This window comes from Tupaia chinensis, unplaced genomic scaffold, assembly GCF_000334495.1.
Source record: "Tupaia chinensis unplaced genomic scaffold, TupChi_1.0 Scaffold000515_1, whole genome shotgun sequence".
In the NCBI taxonomy this organism is placed as follows: Eukaryota; Metazoa; Chordata; class Mammalia; order Scandentia; family Tupaiidae; genus Tupaia; species Tupaia belangeri.
Window position 1 is genome coordinate 3,698,899 of NW_006160028.1, and position 18,626 is coordinate 3,717,524.

Sequence of the window (18,626 nt, forward strand, 5' to 3'; positions counted from 1 at the left end):
TCAATACAAAAAATATTATATAAAATTACCTTTGGGTTATGTGTATAGGGTGTATATGAAACATAAATGAGTTTTATGTTTTGACTTGGTCCCACCTCCCCCCAAGATATCTCATTATATACATGCAAAATCTTCTAAAATCTGAAAATTTCTGAAATACTTCTGGTCTGAAGAACTTCAGATAAGGGATACTCAAACTGTATTCAAGATAAGCCTGAGAAACATCTCGTCAGCAATGACAGGAACTCAAGAATCAGTTAAGAGATTAGCCTGCCTTAGTAGTTCTAAACCTTGAGTGTTAAACAATAATAGACCTGGTAGCTTGGAAATCATGCCAGGCACTCATGCATGAATGCCCAAAACCCTGAGATAAGAATGGAAAAAGAATTAGTGTGGTGTAGCTACCCCCTAGGAGGGTGATTTCTTTCTCTCTCTCTTTCTCTCATTTCCTTCCCCATCTCCCTCGCCCATCCCACCTTCCTCTCCCTCGCTTTCTGTGAAGTGTACATACTGAATGACAATGATCAAAAATATATATATTCTCCTTAATACCGATTCAGAAATGTTAAACTATCTGATGGTGAGGCCCGAGTCTTGATATTTGGGAAGCTCTCAGGTGGTTCTTGTTGGTGTAGGAAGAGTAGAAAACCACTGTAGATATTAAAAGTCCTATTCACTACAACACCAGCTGTATCCTAGAAAGTTTGTAGATTATAAATCCTAACACAAAAGAAATAACAGGGTAAGATTCACTGGCATTGCTTTTTCCATGCTAGCAGGTCACCAAGGAACAAATCATAAGGGTTAGAACATGGGCAACAGTAAAAGAGTCCTGGTTCTAAGATGCATACCCAAGGGAGAAAGACCAGAACTATCCAATTAGAGTATACTACTAGAGATTCCAGAGATCATGGCTCTACTTGGCTCTACACGGAGCAGCTGTACTGAATAAGGCATGCGTTTCAGGTGGTTCAGCATTCTGGCTCTTTTTCTTTCTTTCAATTTTTCTTTTTGGAACCAGAAGACTCCCTATGCACAATCTCACCTCTCCAAAAACTACAGTTAGTTTGATAAGATGTTTGCAAAATTTACTAGGATTTTGGGAAGATTGGCAAGAGACACAGTCTAGCAAAACTGTTACACCAAGGGGAAAGCTGTGGCTTTGGGTACTGAACCCAACTCTACCAAGTGCATAAAAGCCAAGGGCAAGCATATAAAATAAGCTCAAAAGTCCCATTGAATATCTATGATTTCCAACCGCCACAATATGTGAACACTAGAAAACAGCCTATTTTTAGTACTTGAGGTTGTTTTTGAAAATCACCATGCCACTGGACCTTGTTTCTTGTTTGTTTGTTTTGCTTTGTTTTCTACTATGTTTTCAGTTCCATAGGTATTAATGATCAAGACACCCTACAACAAAAGTAAACAGCGTCAGTAAGACTGGCACAGCTGGGAAGAAAAAGGTCCACCTCTACGCTTTAGAGGCCCGGAGGAAGAGAAAGGTATAGGGGGAATGAACAGAAAGGTAAATGCATGGGTCAGGGCCAGAGGGAAAGCTGGTGTTAACCCCAAGAGAAAAATGCAGAAGTTCTGACTCTCAGCACTTACTGTTCACAGCCAGCCTTTCTCACTTCCCCTGTCAACAGAGTTGACTTTTGCCAGTGAAGGAAGAACTAGTTTCACAAACAATGATCACAATAAGAAATAAGGGTGGGGTACTAATGGGTCATAACCGTGGAGGATTGCTTTTTTTTTTTTTTTCCATTCCATTCCATTTTATTGCAGTCCTGTCCTTGCATTCCAGACCAACCTAAGATCATTGTCAAATTTTAAAAAGAAATTGAGTTGCTCCCTCAACATTTTACTAGACCAGTTTTTAATAACATTAACTCAGTAGTTAATTGGTTGTATTGATGGAGGAGACTCTTTTGTTTGGGAATACAAAAAGCTCAAGAGGAGGGAAAGAAGTAAACTTGATACAAACAGTTAACCTTCAAACTATTAAAGCAGCCAAAAAAGCCACCACGAGTCAGGCAGAGAAGCAAAAGGGGATTTTCTACAGTTATTAATTGCCATATTACCATTCTAATCATTACATAACACAGGAACATATGAGGAGCATTAAATGGTGTATTTTCCAAAGAGACTCTGGCCAACTGGGTTAGGCAACAGCCTCCTTGAATCAAAACCTCTTGCTCCTTACGGCTTGCATAGCTGCCTTGATTAAACACAGTGGCAGACTCCAGTTGAAGGGACGATTCTTCTTTATTGAGGGAGGTAGAATAGAGTAATTGCCAGATGTTTGCAATTTTAGCTATAAAAAGATGGCTGCTTTCCATTTCTGAGTATGTTGGATCTTTTTTCTTTCTACTCAAGCTATTGTGGTTCACTAAAATAGGCCACTGCACTTATGAATCATCATTCAAAACTGCAATAAAGCAAGAAGAATAAATATGACAGTTTAAATTCACATATAAGAGAAATAAAAAAAAATGTATAGGTAATAGTAATATTCTAAGCAACAAAATGTATATCGCAATCTAAAAAACTCAATTTTGGTTCAGAAGGGTTATGTTTTACTACTCTCTACCCGTTGAACAGGTTGCAAGCAACACTGTATATCCTCAATCTCCTCAACTGTGAAGTAAGCATAGGCATCTGTGCTTAGCCTCCCTCATCAGAAAAGACCCATGCCTGGGGCTGGCAGGTGGCATGGTGTTAAGGATACTGGACTCCCACAAGGCAGACTGCAGTTCGAGTCCTGGACCTGGTGGCTTGCATTTTCACCACCCCACCCTCGCTCTCGCTCTCTCACTCTCTCGCTCTCTGATCAAATTTAAATATATAAAGTTACATAAAATAATTCTAGGGGAAAAAAAAGAAAGAAGAAGAAAGAACCCATGCCCTATTGATGTCCATGTATTGCCCTACAGCCACACGGCCCAGAGATGATGTGCACACATTTGTGTGTAGGCAGACAGAAAAACTATATTGATGTGTTTAGAAACCATATATTGTTATATAATTGAATATATACTAATAGTATATAATAGATACATCATTCTTTCTAATGTTATTAATTATTAGAACCACCACCATCACTTTCTTTAGACACTATCAACTAAATTTGGTGAGAGGAAAATGAAGTCTTGTTTATTTAAGCAGCACCAATATAACAAACTTAGGAGACTGGTAACCCCTTAGGCAGGAGGCGTTTTTTTCTTAAAGAGTGAGGACTCTCTTTGGGATCTGATGACATTACAGATAACAGACATATTCACACGGGACCACCAACTGGTATAATGGCTATATCGCTGGACTCCCATGTAGCTGACTGTGATTCAAGTTCTGGACCCGGTGGCTTAAACTCACGCTGGGCACATGTGCATGTGTGCCCAAGATGCCGAGAGGAAAATGGAGGAGAAGGAATTGTGGCATGGCCATCCCCTCTGGGAGGTGATTTCTCGTTTTCTATCTCTCTGTCTCTCTCTGTCTTTCTGGTGAGTACACACGCCCTATAGCAAAAACCTCTCCAAAAAAAAAAAAAAGACATACACATGGACCAACTTTAAAAACCATTTCAGGACACTGCTTGAATATCAAGTGTAAATCCCAGAAATGAATTAGACCTAAGATAAAATTCCTAACTAATTTCTCTGCAATTACGTAGTTTATGACATCCTTAATCTCACTATGCCCCTTGATATTTTGAAAACTGTAAAAATAAAAATAACTAGTTTATGGAATGTTCATCTCCACTATTAACCATAATTCTAAATCAGTAATAGAAATACTTCTCAAAGAGATAGTCTAAATATGAGTCCCTTTCTACTATATGGATATAGTTCAAGTAGGCCAGAAATTACCCAAATTCAAAAGGAACATATCAACACGTCATTTCTAGCAAGGACAACATAAGACAAGCCAATTCTAAAATGTCAGTCATTAAATACATCATCAAAGTACAGAAAAAAAAAAGATAAAACTAATATTATTTTTTAAAGGCCAGCTGAACTATAACTGAGCAGTTATGATTTAAAATCTATGGATTAAAAAAGAACTATGGATTGTAGCTCCCAAAACTGACATTCATATTTTCATTAAAAACAACAAAAATGATGGCACTTTCTATTGATTTAGAAAATTTCTGCCAGAAACTGTGCCAACTTATTATTTCATTTAACATCAAAAACAACTCCTTGAGATACATATATCTCCATTTTAAACTAAGGACACATTGAGAGAATTTAAGTAGCTATTTATCCTAGTGAGTCCAAGTTCCCAGAGGATTAAAGAGTAAAATTAAAATTGGAACCCAGATTTTCTTTTTTTGATTTTGTTTTGCTCTGTTTTAAAATTTCACTTTGATTTTCCTAGTGTTTTACATCCAGTCACTGTGTATCTTACAGCACACAAAATGGATTTTCTCAGCATGAACACACTATTGGTCCAGTCTAAGATACATACACATTATCACGCACACTACCAAAGTCTGCAAGCTCAACCACTGTTTGACCTGAGACTTTCCTCTTTGGAACTTCCCAATACTATCTAGATTCCAAGCAAACTCTTCCTTCTGAGTCCTCAGGGTTAACCAGAGTTTAAAAAAAAAAAAAAATGTGCATTACATTACATTTTCACATTGTTAGTTCAGCTCAACATTTTCATATGTCAAATTTCTAATGAAAACAGAAGCTACTTAAGAAGCTACTTAAGGACTGGGCTGTGTTTTCACTCTTCCTTATCTATTGGGTTGTAGGAAACGTCATGGTGTATTTTGTTTACCTATGCAAAAATGAGTCATGACGTTTCAGACAACCCAATATTGCAGAGCTCTGTCCAGAAAAAAATGCCATGAGATGGATCTGAGTTAAAACCAGCAAAGGAACCGAAGTAAATGTAGAGTTGAGATTTGGAAAAGTGAGGTCTACAGAAACCACATTGGATGGGCACCTATTACTCTCTCTGGTCATCTCAAACGGTGATATTTCTACTGATATAACAGATAACTTGAAGATTTCTTCCCTAACAAATAATTTCTGTAGAGGGGTCACTTAATAAAACCCAAGTTATATTATAGATGAACATATAGATAATGGAAATAATGGCAAATTTAAATGCCATTTTAATGTCAATAAAACTGTGAGTGATATCTGCCATGTTGCAGCAAGATGACATAATTCACCTGAATGAGTGGAGATTTCAAATGGTTATTCAAAGGCTTTCTGAAATATTGTTTCCTTGGTAACGACTTCATCAAATTACTCTGTCTCATATTTTCATACATCACACACATCGAAGCACAGGTGATTCTAAGTAATTTTCACACGTTATCTGGATGATGTCAATGTTCAAACAGTTCTGAATAATAATGACTTGGAGAACATAGTAAGAAATTTTTTTTCTTTTAATAAAAGATAACAATAGAAGGGCTGGCAGGTGGCATGGTGGTTAAGGGCGTTGGACTCCCATATGGCTGACAGTGGTTTGAGTCTCGGACCTGGCGGCTTGCTTTCTCACTTTCCATCTCTCCTGTTCTTTCTCTCCCTATCTGGTCAATTAAAATAAAATGAATAAAGTTAAATAAAATAAATCTTTCTCTCCCTATCTGGTCAATTAAAATAAAATGAATAAAGTTAAATAAAATAAATCTTAAAAATAACAACAGAATGAACATGAAACACTTGTGGTTGCTAAAGGAAAGTTGTAGAGTTGGAGTTAGGAGACATGGGTTCAAATCTAACTGTATCCTGTGCAGGCTGTTTAACTTGCATATATGATACTCTCTACAGACTGAGTATAAGGTTCACTACCTTTCACAATATAGTTGAAATAATGAGATAAGCAGTAAAGAAAAATGGACTTCCAATACAATGGAGACTAATAAATGCACAAAAAAAGTTTTTACATCCATAAGTCGATATTCTGCCTGAGAAATTACTTTAGTAGTAGGAATAATCGATGATTATTATGCATGGTTATCCTATATTGATAATAAACTTATGGAAAAACATCAAAAATTTGGTCAAATGGGGCTCCTACCTTTATTAGCCTTACCATAGGCTCCCTGGATCTCAATTTATTCACTTGTCTCTAGGAACCATGATAATGCAGGAACTAGAATAACTTTACAGGATATTATAGTTATTAAGCCATATATTCTGTGAGCAAGTCCTCTGAATTTTATTCACACACGCGTGAGTATACGCACACACGTACACACTTATGATCGCAAGTTGTAATGAGTATTTCCTAATGAGCCTTCTTTCATTGCCTCCTATTTTCACAAGATCACCCCAAAGTGTGAATAAGTAAAAAAGCTAAACAGAACAACAAAAAAAAAATGTTTAAGTTGGCACCCATCTCACATTCTTAAGCGTAATGTTTGATTCGGTAAAGGGCTGCCCTGAGGTAGTTTTGGCAGAATTAAGAGAACTCCTTTTTCCTCTTTTATGCCTTAACGTCTGTATATGCAGAAACATTTCACTCTGAAGCGTAATGGACCACTGAGGAGAGATGGCAATGACACTTCCGGCCAGGACCACCAGGAAGGTGCTTACTGTCCATGGTACAATAAGATAGGTGTGTTAGCGTTTCTCAGTCCTTCCCAACTTCCTGGAGCTATTCCTGAAAGTAAGTTTCAGGACATTCTAGAATATTTGGGTCAACCCATAGTGAGGTTACTCTGCTCCCATTGCAAGGCTGCTCCCGGGAGTCCAGATGCACTGTGCGAGGACATTGGCAAAAGCTGCCCAAGTGTCAAAAAGCACAGTAATCGCCATCCTCTGCCTCTACACATGCTGTTCCCTGTGCTTGGCAGGCCATGTTGTCCTCTCCAACACTCAGATCCGAGGTCCCTCTCTGTGAAGCTTTGCTCAATTCCCCCTACAAGACATCCTTCACCTTCTTATACAGTCCAAATTTATAAAATGCAAACTTAAGCTGCTTGGTGCCTACTATATGCCTATCTTGACTAGTGCCCATCTATTCTGTTTGTAGACAGCAAGATAAAGAATAATGTACAGAAGGGATAGGAGAAGAATAATGTTGCAAGGGCAAAGGCTGGCGGTCACATCCTGGGGACCTGCGCTTCTCTGGGTCAGTTGCTATCCTTAGCCATCCAGTCTGACTGCAGTCATCGTAAGGAAGGGTGATGATAAAAATACCATAGTATGATTTTTTAACGGCTCCCTAGGTCAATCGTTGTTCCAGGGTATAATGTCTTTATATGGTACATTTGCCCAAAGGCTCAGGTGTTGGACTTATTTTTATAATATCCATAATGAATCCATTTATAGATGATTTACATAGACCTGCCATGACCTGAATCAGCTGAGATGTCAGGCATCATAACCTGAAGGAACACAGTGGCAGTGCTCTGTCACACAGAAACTTGGGCACTGTGAGGCATTCTAGAAGAATCTATCTTTTTTGTTGCCTTATATCTTCTTTCTTCTGGTTTTGGATCCCAAAAGAAATTCTTTGGTAGAACATATTAAAAAAAAAAAAAAAAACAAATAAAAAACACACACACAAAAAAAACCAGGGACCAGCAGTTAGCGTAATGGCTATGTCACTGGACTCCCACGTAGTCGACCGCGGTTCAAGTCCCAGACCCGGTGACTTAAACTCATGCCGGGCACGTGTGCATGCATGCCTAAGATCGTGAGAGGAGAATGGAGGAGAAGGGAATGCGGCGTGGCCATCCCCCCTGGGGGGTGATTTCTCACTTTCTGTCTCTCTGTTTCTCTCTGTCTGTCTGGCGAGCGCACGCACCCTATAGCAAAAACCTCTCCCCCCCAAAAACAAAACAAAACAAAAAACAAACAAACAAACAAAAAAACCCACTTATGTCTCTGAAGAAAATACACAGCAGGGGTGGTAGGGTAGGCGATGAGGGCGTCAGGGACTTCATTCAGCTGGCTTGTACCACGGCTTAGCCCAGGCCGTCTGCATCCACTCCAGAAGGTCATAGCCCTTGTCCCGCCGCCCTCCATTCTCCTCTCGGGATCTTGGGCACGCATGCACACGCACCCAGCGTGAGTTTTAAGCCACCGTGTCCGGGATGCAAACCGCGGTCGACTACGTGGGAGTCCAGCAACATAGCCATTACACTAACTGCTGGTTCCTATTTCTGATTTTTAAAGTTATAACACTTACCTTGGACATCTTCAGAACTTTCTGTCACTTAACAAACAAGCTTGCAAGCAACAGCACTTCTTGAGGCAGATGACCATGGCACCATCCAATCTATCAGCCTTTAAAACAGAAATGCAAATCTTGGGAATTTTGTGCTAAAAGTCACTAGACAGCACTATGCCTTCTCTGGTTTTGATGTAATGATTTTTTAAAAAAACATTTATTTATTATTTATCTATTTATTCGTTGTGATTTTTCAAGCCTCCAGGTCTGGGTCTTGAACCACGGTCAGCCATGTGGTAATCTAGCACCCTACCCACTGCACCACCTGCTGGCCCTGATGTAATGATTTTGAAAGACCTCCACTATAAAATGCATTTATCTCAAAATATGCACTTGGTACAGTGAGAGAACCTGGAGCTTAGGAATTTGGTTTTTTGTGACCATGCCATTCATTATATGGGTAGCCTTAGGTCTTTTAGTTTTTTGAGGCCTTAATTTCCATTTCTGTAAAATGTGAAGGATATGCTGGATGATCTCTAACCTTTCAGTTCTAAATTCTTGATCCAGCATTTCCCACTTTATTTCTTGAATGTCTCATGGCTTAAGTCATGAAGAAAACCTGGCAGAAGAGCAAGAATTTTACCCCTAACATTTCACCATTAGCTCCAGCTCATCCACTCTGTTTCTGCTTTTCTAGCTAAGAACCTTGGAGTTGCTTCTGAACTTTCTGTTATGCAATTTTATAGGCAAATTATATGAATTCATAAACCGTTGTAGGGCACTCTATATGTTTTACCGATCACTTTTGCATATCCTATCTCATTTGATTAACACAATAGCTCGGGTTTTATCTACAATTTACATGATGAGAAAACAAGCCCAGAAGAATTCAGTAAATTAACTGCCCAGGGTTAACACAACATATTAAGGTTGTCAGTAAAGTCATGTCACATTTTTGTACAGAAAAACACAGAGGGACCAGCAGATGGCATAGTAGTTATATTGCTGGACTCCCACATGGTCAAGAGTCCCAGACACAGTGGCTTGAAAATCAAGCTGGGGGGCCAGGTGGTGGTGTGGTGGTTAAATTAAGGTGCTGGACTCCCACAAGGCTGACAGTGGTTTGAGTCTCGGACCTGGCGGCTTGCTTTCTCACTTTCCATCTCTCCTGTTCTTTCTCTCCCTATCTGGTCAATTAAAATAAAATGAATAAAGTTAAATAAAATAAATCTTTCTCTCCCTATCTGGTCAATTAAAATAAAATGAATAAAGTTAAATAAAATAAATCTTAAAAATAACAACAGAATGAACATGAAACACTTGTGGTTGCTAAAGGAAAGTTGTAGAGTTGGAGTTAGGAGACATGGGTTCAAATCCAACTGTATCCTGTGCAGGCTGTTTAACTTGCATATATGATACTCTCTACAGACTGAGTGTAAGGTTCACTACCTTTCACAATATAGTTGAAATAATGAGATAAGCAGTAAAGAAAAATGGACTTCCAATACAATGGAGACTAATAAATGCACAAAAAAAGTTTTTACATCCATAAGTCGATATTCTGCCTGAGAAATTACTTTAGTAGTAGGAATAATCGATGATTATTATGCATGGTTATCCTATATTGATAATAAACTTATGGGAAAACATCAAAAATTTGGTCAAATGGGGCTCCTACCTTTATTAGCCTTACCATAGGCTCCCTGGATCTCAATTTATTCACTTGTCTCTAGGAACCATGATAATGCAGGAACTAGAATAACTTTACAGGATATTATAGTTATTAAGCCATATATTCTGTGAGCAAGTCCTCTGAATTTTATTCACACACGCGTGAGTATACGCACACACGTACACACTTATGATCGCAAGTTGTAATGAGTATTTCCTAATGAGCCTTCTTTCATTGCCTCCTATTTTCACAAGATCACCCCAAAGTGTGAATAAGTAAAAAAGCTAAACAGAACAAAAAAAAAAAAAAAATGTTTAAGTTGGCACCCATCTCACATTCTTAAGCGTAATGTTTGATTCGGTAAAGGGCTGCCCTGAGGTAGTTTTGGCAGAATTAAGAGAACTCCTTTTTCCTCTTTTATGCCTTAACGTCTGTATATGCAGAAACATTTCACTCTGAAGCGTAATGGACCACTGAGGAGAGATGGCAATGACACTTCCGGCCAGGACCACCAGGAAGGTGCTTACTGTCCATGGTACAATAAGATAGGTGTGCTAGCGTTTCTCAGTCCTTCCCAACTTCCTGGAGCTATTCCTGAAAGTAAGTTTCAGGACATTCTAGAATATTTGGGTCAACCCATAGTGAGGTTACTCTGCTCCCATTGCAAGGCTGCTCCCGGGAGTCCAGATGCACTGTGCGAGGACATTGGCAAAAGCTGCCCAAGTGTCAAAAAGCACAGTAATCGCCATCCTCTGCCTCTACACATGCTGTTCCCTGTGCTTGGCAGGCCATGTTGTCCTCTCCAACACTCAGATCCGAGGTCCCTCTCTGTAAAGCTTTGCTCAGTTCCCCCTACAAGACATCCTTCACCTTCTTATACAGTCCAAATTTATAAAATGCAAACTTAAGCTGCTTGGTACCTACTATATGCCTATCTTGACTAGTGCCCATCTATTCTGTTTGTAGACAGCAAGATAAAGAATAATGTACAGAAGGGATAGGAGAAGAATAATGTTGCAAGGGCAAAGGCTGGCGGTCACATCCTGGGGACCTGCGCTTCTCTGGGTCAGTTGCTATCCTTAGCCATCCAGTCTGACTGCAGTCATCGTAAGGAAGGGTGATGATAAAAATACCATAGTATGATTTTTTAACGGCTCCCTAGGTCAATCGTTGTTCCAGGGTATAATGTCTTTATATGGTACATTTGCCCAAAGGCTCAGGTGTTGGACTTATTTTTATAATATCCATAATGAATCCATTTATAGATGATTTACATAGACCTGCCATGACCTGAATCAGCTGAGATGTCAGGCATCATAACCTGAAGGAACACAGTGGCAGTGCTCTGTCACACAGAAACTTGGGCACTGTGAGGCATTCTAGAAGAATCTATCTTTTTTGTTGCCTTATATCTTCTTTCTTCTGGTTTTGGATCCCAAAAGAAATTCTTTGGTAGAACATATTAAAAAAAAAAAAAAAAACAAATAAAAAACACACACACAAAAAAAACCAGGGACCAGCAGTTAGCGTAATGGCTATGTCACTGGACTCCCACGTAGTCGACCGCGGTTCAAGTCCCAGACCCGGTGACTTAAACTCATGCCGGGCACGTGTGCATGCATGCCTAAGATCGTGAGAGGAGAATGGAGGAGAAGGGAATGCGGCGTGGCCATCCCCCCTGGGGGGTGATTTCTCACTTTCTGTCTCTCTGTTTCTCTCTGTCTGTCTGGCGAGCGCACGCACCCTATAGCAAAAACCTCTCCCCCCCAAAAACAAAACAAAACAAAAAACAAACAAACAAACAAAAAAACCCACTTATGTCTCTGAAGAAAATACACAGCTTTTGGGCTGGCCTGTTTTCTAGTGAGTATGGGAACTAGATTCCACATGGCCAACTCCAGAAATATGAAGGTTGCTTTGGGTCCCTGAGTCTCTACATTGTTCACGTAATGAAAGATGCTCAAGTACTGCCATTAACTAAGGGGGGAGAGTCACCCATAGGACTTAGAAAAGGTTCAAAGAGCATAAACACATTAGTTCCTGGAGTTAAGTGAGTGGTTCACAAATTCTGAGCATCAATCTGGGGAGGTATTTTTTTATTTTTTTTTTTAAGTTTTGCATTGTTTTAATGTAGAGATGGATGTATAAGGTTTAAAATGGATTTATCTCAAAAATATAAACCTGTGGGACCAGCAGTTAGCATAATGGCTATGTCACCGGATTCCCATGTAGTCGACCGCAGTTCAAGTCTAGGACCCGGTGGCTTAAACTCACGCCAGGTACGTGTGCATGTGTGCCCAAGATCCCGAGAGGAGAATGGAGAAGGGATTGCAGCATGGCCATCCCCCCTGGGGGGGAGTGATTTCTTGCTTTCTGTCTCTTTCTTGTCTTTCTGGTGCACGCACACGTGCTATAGCAAAAACCTCTCCAAAAAAAAAAAAAAGTAAACCTGTAATTTGATCAATGTTATTACTAATAAGTAATTTTTATTATAGGAAGAAAATACATTCCATCAGCACAAGCATTATGCTCCACCTGGTTGGTATCACTATATCAGTTCCTAAAAAGACATAAAATATGTTTTAATGATTCAAGTATACAATAGTAATTCTTTAGGTTTGATTGGAATTTTATGGTTTAAAAAGCATTTGCAGGAGCCACCAGATGGCGTAGTGTTTAAGGTGTTGTACTTCCACATGGTTGCCCATAGTTTGAGTCCTCTACCCAGCAATTTGAAACTCAGCACGTGTGCATATTTGCCCAAATCTTCAGAGGAGCATGGAAAAGAAGGGATTGCAGCATGACCATGCCCCCACTGAAACCTGCTCTCTCTCTCTTTTTCTCTTGCCTCTTTCTCTGGTGAGCACATGTGCCTTCTGGCAGTTAAGAAAATAAATACATTTTTTAAAGTTTAAGTTTTCAAAGGGTCATGGCTAAAAAGTAGTCTCAAAGTTCATTCAGGAAAACTAATGAGAAAGAGGGAGAGGGCTTCTGATTTCTAGAATATAATAAGAGTAAATTTCAAACTCATCTCAAGAAAATAAAGTAGAGCAACTCACTTATCTTGTATCTACCAAGAACAGAGTCAAGTTCACTCTGTTCTGCCATCAAAGTCTATGGCTTTGTGGGTTGTTTTGGTTTGTTTTGTTTGTTTTTGTGCTGTTTTGTTTATTAGATTTTACTGTGAAGCAGACAGGGGATCCAGATTACAGGAAAAGCAGCATTAAATGCTAGAAGAAATACTGCATTGTCTTGCTGTCCTCATCAGTATATAACAGAAGTTGATGGGATGAAATCATATGAAAATAATTTCACAAAAAATAATTAAACAGTAATGCTGTAAAGTGTATAAGGGAACAAGACGTAATAAAAAATATATGGGCTCATAAGCACATAGTGTGAGATGCAGAAAGGCATTTAGAAATAAATAAATAAATATTGGTATCACATCAGTGTAAGTGGATGTGGAAAATATGTGGGTGCTTTCCTACTTTCACAGACAGAATTTTAAAATGAGAAAGCAAACTCCAGAGACTACAGGCATAATGACAAAGTGAGAAGTGCAGTTGTTACTTGAAGGAGCAGTGGTCAAATAACTCCTTGACTAATAAGCTCAAAGAATGGGTATCAGAAGATAAAAAACAATAATAATAATAAATATAATAAATTAATTAAAAAAACAAACTTCTGATGCCAAGTTCTGGAACTTTATTTAGAAACAATATTCTTTTTTCCCCCCTTAGTTTATTTATACATTCATATAACTTATAAAATGAATTTTCCCAGCATGAATACACTACATACTAGGCCAGTTAAAGATATTATACATGTTATCATCAACAGATAATTTCCCGTTTTTGTGTCCCTTAAATGTTTTGCTTCTTTCTTTTCCCCCTCACTTTCCTTCCTCTCGCCCCGAAAGGGTAACATTAATCCAAATACGAAAGCTAAAACTGCAGAACTTTAGAGTCTCTTAAGTGGCTGGGTAAGCAGGTTTATATTGCTATGGCATTTACCTATTAACTCAGCTCTACAAACACTACAGTGTACCTACTATGTGTCAGGTAACCTACTGGGCGCTGTTGGAGGTAAAGTCATGATTACACAGTGCCTGCCTCCGAGAGTTCAGGTTCACCGGAGGAGGCAGGCTCCTATACAACAACTCCATTAGCAGTCACCTCGTGATACAAACTATAAGTGATGCACAACGAGGCTATGGGGGGACACGAACAATGGTCACCAGAATACAGCAAGGTCCTGCATAACCAGACCTAGACAGAGGGACCCGAGGTGTGGTGCCAACTCTCTTCTTCTAGCAGTCTCTGCATTTCTGAGCAATGACTTGTATTTTCTGTGCGGTAATTCTCATATTTACACCAGAAAAGGCTAAACGGTATGATTTCTATTAGCTCTAACTTTCTGCCTTTGTGGTTGAGCTTTCCAATGGTCAACTGTTCAGCAAATACATTAAAGGATTTTGGGAGCTGGAAACTGGGGAACTGTACTAAAGACAACAATAGCATGAGCTGAAGCATGAGACCATGGTATGTCATCAATCCACCCCATACGTATACCTCTGTTACCTACCATCTGGCCCTCGCATAAGTAGTACAGAACATTGTAAATGAACAACAACAACAAAAAAAATGGATATAAACTCCATTAAAATTTAAACCAAAAAAAAAAAAAACCATGAATTCTAAAAATGTTTAGAGTAAAAGGGAATGTACTAAAATTCAAATTAAATGTAAAACAGAGTGAATGAGGGGCCAGCAGGTGTGCAGTAGTTAAGGGACTGGACTCCCACATGGCCGAATGTGGTAGTTAAGGAACTAGAGACTCCTACATGGCCAACTGTGGTTCAGGTCCCAGACCTGGCAGCTTACTTTCTCACTTCTCTTTCTTTCTCTCTCCCCTCTGCGCGTGTGCACACATGCATGCACACACGTGTGTCCTATGGCAAATTTAAAATAAGTAAAATTAAATAATTCTTTTTAAAAAAATGACAAATGTTACACTTCCAACAAATAGATATTGTTGTAACATAGTAGATGATAGTGATATACTTCCTATTTAAAAAAGAAGTCTAAATATCCATGAACCTTTTCCCTTGTTTTAAAATTCATTTATTAAAGGGGAAATTTCTTCTTTCTCATATTTAGAAAAGTTATATTAAGGAGAGAAAGAGAAATAGCAGAACTGCAAAACAAAACTAAATTGCTTGCAATGAGGATGCCATATTCCCAACTGCACTGCAAGAGAAGAGTTATAGAGCAGCACACTCACTCCCCCATCCAGGGATCCGCCATCCACCCAAATATATACATACACGCACGTAAGAACATACAGACATACATCTGACCATATGCAACCCTTTCTACTGAAAACACAGAAGCATAATAAGAGCTACGAAGAACAGAAGGACGACCGAGAAACCAAGTCGTGTTGCTTAAATGGAGAAGCAAAGTTTGTATTCTCATCAGGGAAGTTTTTATTCCTTTATGGGAAACACACACACACACACACACAATTTTTAAGGTCATATGAGAAGACAATACGGCAAAGCCTAGTGATTAGCATATACTATATGTATTACATGAGGAACAAGAGTCACGTGGGGGTAACAGGGTCAGAGGGACATAAAAGCCCAGGGAGAGTGATTAATCCTGATCTAGGCCACACCTAGAGATTCTGGAGAAAGTACTGCAGATGGTATTTTAACAGGCAACAAATGTGTAGGGTGGCATGTTGTGAAGGGACAGAGTATGCAAACAAGTCAGAGTTTACTCAGTGTTCTAACAATAAGCTGGAGAGTTGATAAGCTATATCCGGTCAAGGCAGGGCATCCCAATGCTGGGAGAGCAATTCACAGGTTCACAGAGCTACCTTAATGTAATTCATAGAATTCGGACCTAAGGAGTCTAAAGTGAAGCCATTCTCTTCTCCCTGCCACTTACTAGCTCACTTAATTTAGGATCTGCTCTCAACCCAACTGTTCGGCATATACCAACTGTCATTACCTACTAAGATTTCCTCACTTCCTTGCTATTTTTACTCTCTAACTGATCATATCTTAATCTATCTTCCTTTCTTCTTTCTTTTTTCCTTTCATTCTTTTTTCTGTATCTTCCCTTTCTTCCTTCCTTTTTGTTGTTTTGTTTTGTTTTGTTTTGGAGAGAGATTTTTGCTATGGGATATGTGTGCTCCCCAGAGAAACAGAGTCAGAAAGGAAAAAAATCATGCCCCAGGGAGGACAGCCACACCACAATCCCTTCCATTTCCACAGTCTTCTATTCTCCTCTTGGGATTTTGGTCACGCTCGTACACCCACCCATCATGACTTGTGAGCCACTAGGCCCAGCCCTCAAACCATGGCCAGCTATGGGGAAGTCCAGAACATAACCATTAAGCCATCTGCTGGTTCCCATATCTTAATTCCTTTTATATTAGAGGAAATTCCATTTTATTGTTCTCCAAAAATTAGGAGACAAAATAACAATGCCAGTAGTAAGCATAAAGAGTGAATGTTGAGAAAACAACTCTGAGATCCAACACGTGGATCTTTTTATCTTTGTGAAAAGGGATTCTCTTCCAGATCCCATTCCCAAGCCCTGCAATCACTTAAAGAATGATGAGTCAAACAAAACCAATTATACTACGTCCTTGAACAACTGCAAAGGTGTAGTCTCCTTCAAGGGCAATAAAATTTCAAGCACTGCTATGGAGATTAGCAGGACACTAAGGGTTTTATTTTTGTGTTTTTTTTCTTTTCTTTTTTTTTCCCCCAGAGCAATTCTCTGATCTTGTCGTTCGTTGTCCTTTCTGGGAAAAGACTACCCAAAGATCCACAGACACAACTCGGCCATGCATGTTTATGCCCGCCTCTCTGTACTGCCTGCATCCAGCCACCTTGCAAAAGCTTATATCTGGTCTAGGCGTCTGATTTCAGACCAAAGACACTGATAGACTAGTAAAGCATTAACCAGGGGCAGGAGAGGACCAAGAAGCAAAGGGAAAGGCCAAATATATCACAGAACATAAAACAGCCTCATGCAATATTCCTAAAGCAAACACACTAATGTCATCCAAACAGCAGGGCAAATATCATGAAGAGGATAAGACTTTTTTTTTGGGGGGGGGGGGGGGTTTTTGCTATAGGGCGCATGCCTTTGCCAGAAAGACAGAGAGACAGAAAGCGAGAAAGCACCTCCCAGGGAGGATGGCCACACTGCAATCCCTTTTCCTCCATTATCCTCTCGGGATCCTGGGCACGCATGCACACACGCCTGATGTGAGTTTAAGCCACCGGGTCCGGGACTTGAACCGGGGTCAGCTACATGGGAGTTCAACAACATAGCCATTATGCTAACTGCTGGTCCTGAGGATAAGACATTTTTTAAAAAGATGAGACAGGGCAGAAAACAAAGGAAGAAGGGCTGGATCTTCTCTTACTGCTTCCTTCTTAGCTCCCAAAGTCCAACATTCTTTTCTTAGTAGTTTTAAGTTATTGTTTCATGGGTTTCTGTGAGCTGGTAACACTGGTCAAAATATGGACTGTCTGGGGCCAACAGAAGGCAAAGCTGTTATGTCACTGGACTCTCACATGGCCCACCATGGATCGAGTCCTGAATCGTGCACATGGGAGTTTAAGCCACCGGGTCCGGGACTTGAACCGGGGTCAGCTACATGGGAGTTCAACAACATAGCCATTATGCTAACTGCTGGTCCTGAGGATAAGACATTTTTTAAAAAGATGAGACAGGGCAGAAAACAAAGGAAGAAGGGCTGGATCTTCTCTTACTGCTTCCTTCTTAGCTCCCAAAGTCCAACATTCTTTTCTTAGTAGTTTTAAGTTATTGTTTCATGGGTTTCTGTGAGCTGGTAACACTGGTCAAAATATGGACTGTCTGGGGCCAACAGAAGGCAAAGCTGTTATGTCACTGGACTCTCACATGGCCCACCATGGATCGAGTCCTGAATCGTGCAGCTTGAAACTCATGTCGGGTGCATGTGCTTGCATGGCCAAGATCCAGGGAGGAGAAGGGATTGTTGCATGGCCATCCCTGCTGGGGAGGTTTGATTTCTCACTTTCTGTCTGTCTGTCTGTCTGTCTGTCTCTCTTCAGTGAGCACACATGCCCTAAGACAAAAACAATTTCTTAAAAAAAAAAAAAAATAGAATGCCTTCAACCAAAGAATATGGCACCAGGCAGCTGAATCTCAATGACTAACTACATGGCTCAAGTCCAAATCCAGTGACATAAAACATGCCAAGCATGTGTGCCCAAAATCCCCAAAGTAGGTACTGCAGTATGACCATGCCTATTATTGGTGCTTTCTCTCTCTTTCTCCCTCTCTCCCTCCCTACCTCCCTCTCTCTGCCTTGGTCTCTCTCTGGAAAACACATGTGCCCTCTGACAAAACTTTTTTTCTTTAAATTATGGCACCATGTACACTGACCATGGCTTCAAAGTGAATGTGTACATACACATGCCTACAACATGCTAAGCTCAGGTAGACGTCCAAACTTCCCTTGATGTTAACTGAATGTATTCTAGTAAAAACCCTACACCTAGGCTTCACTCAAACCTATCTGTGAGCTTCCACATATGCAAATCTCACAGAGTTCTTCAGACAACTTTATCCTATAGCCTAAGGGAAGAAAAACAGCCAGTGAAGATAAAACACCTCCAGGCACCTTAGCAGCTGCACTTCCAATTACTTTCTCAGGGGACTATTACTTGGCAGCAACTTGGGACACTTGTTCAATGGCAAGAGGGAGGAACCACTGGGTGGTAGACAATTTACTA

At 39.8% G+C, this 18,626-nt stretch overlaps 1 protein-coding gene across 6 annotated transcripts in view; it reads right to left on the reverse strand.

Annotated features, from left to right (window-relative positions):
• Positions 1–18,626, reverse strand: part of LPP (LIM domain containing preferred translocation partner in lipoma) — a 791,955-nt gene that overhangs the window by 512,200 nt on the left and 261,129 nt on the right. The gene's annotated exons all lie outside the window — the stretch shown is intronic.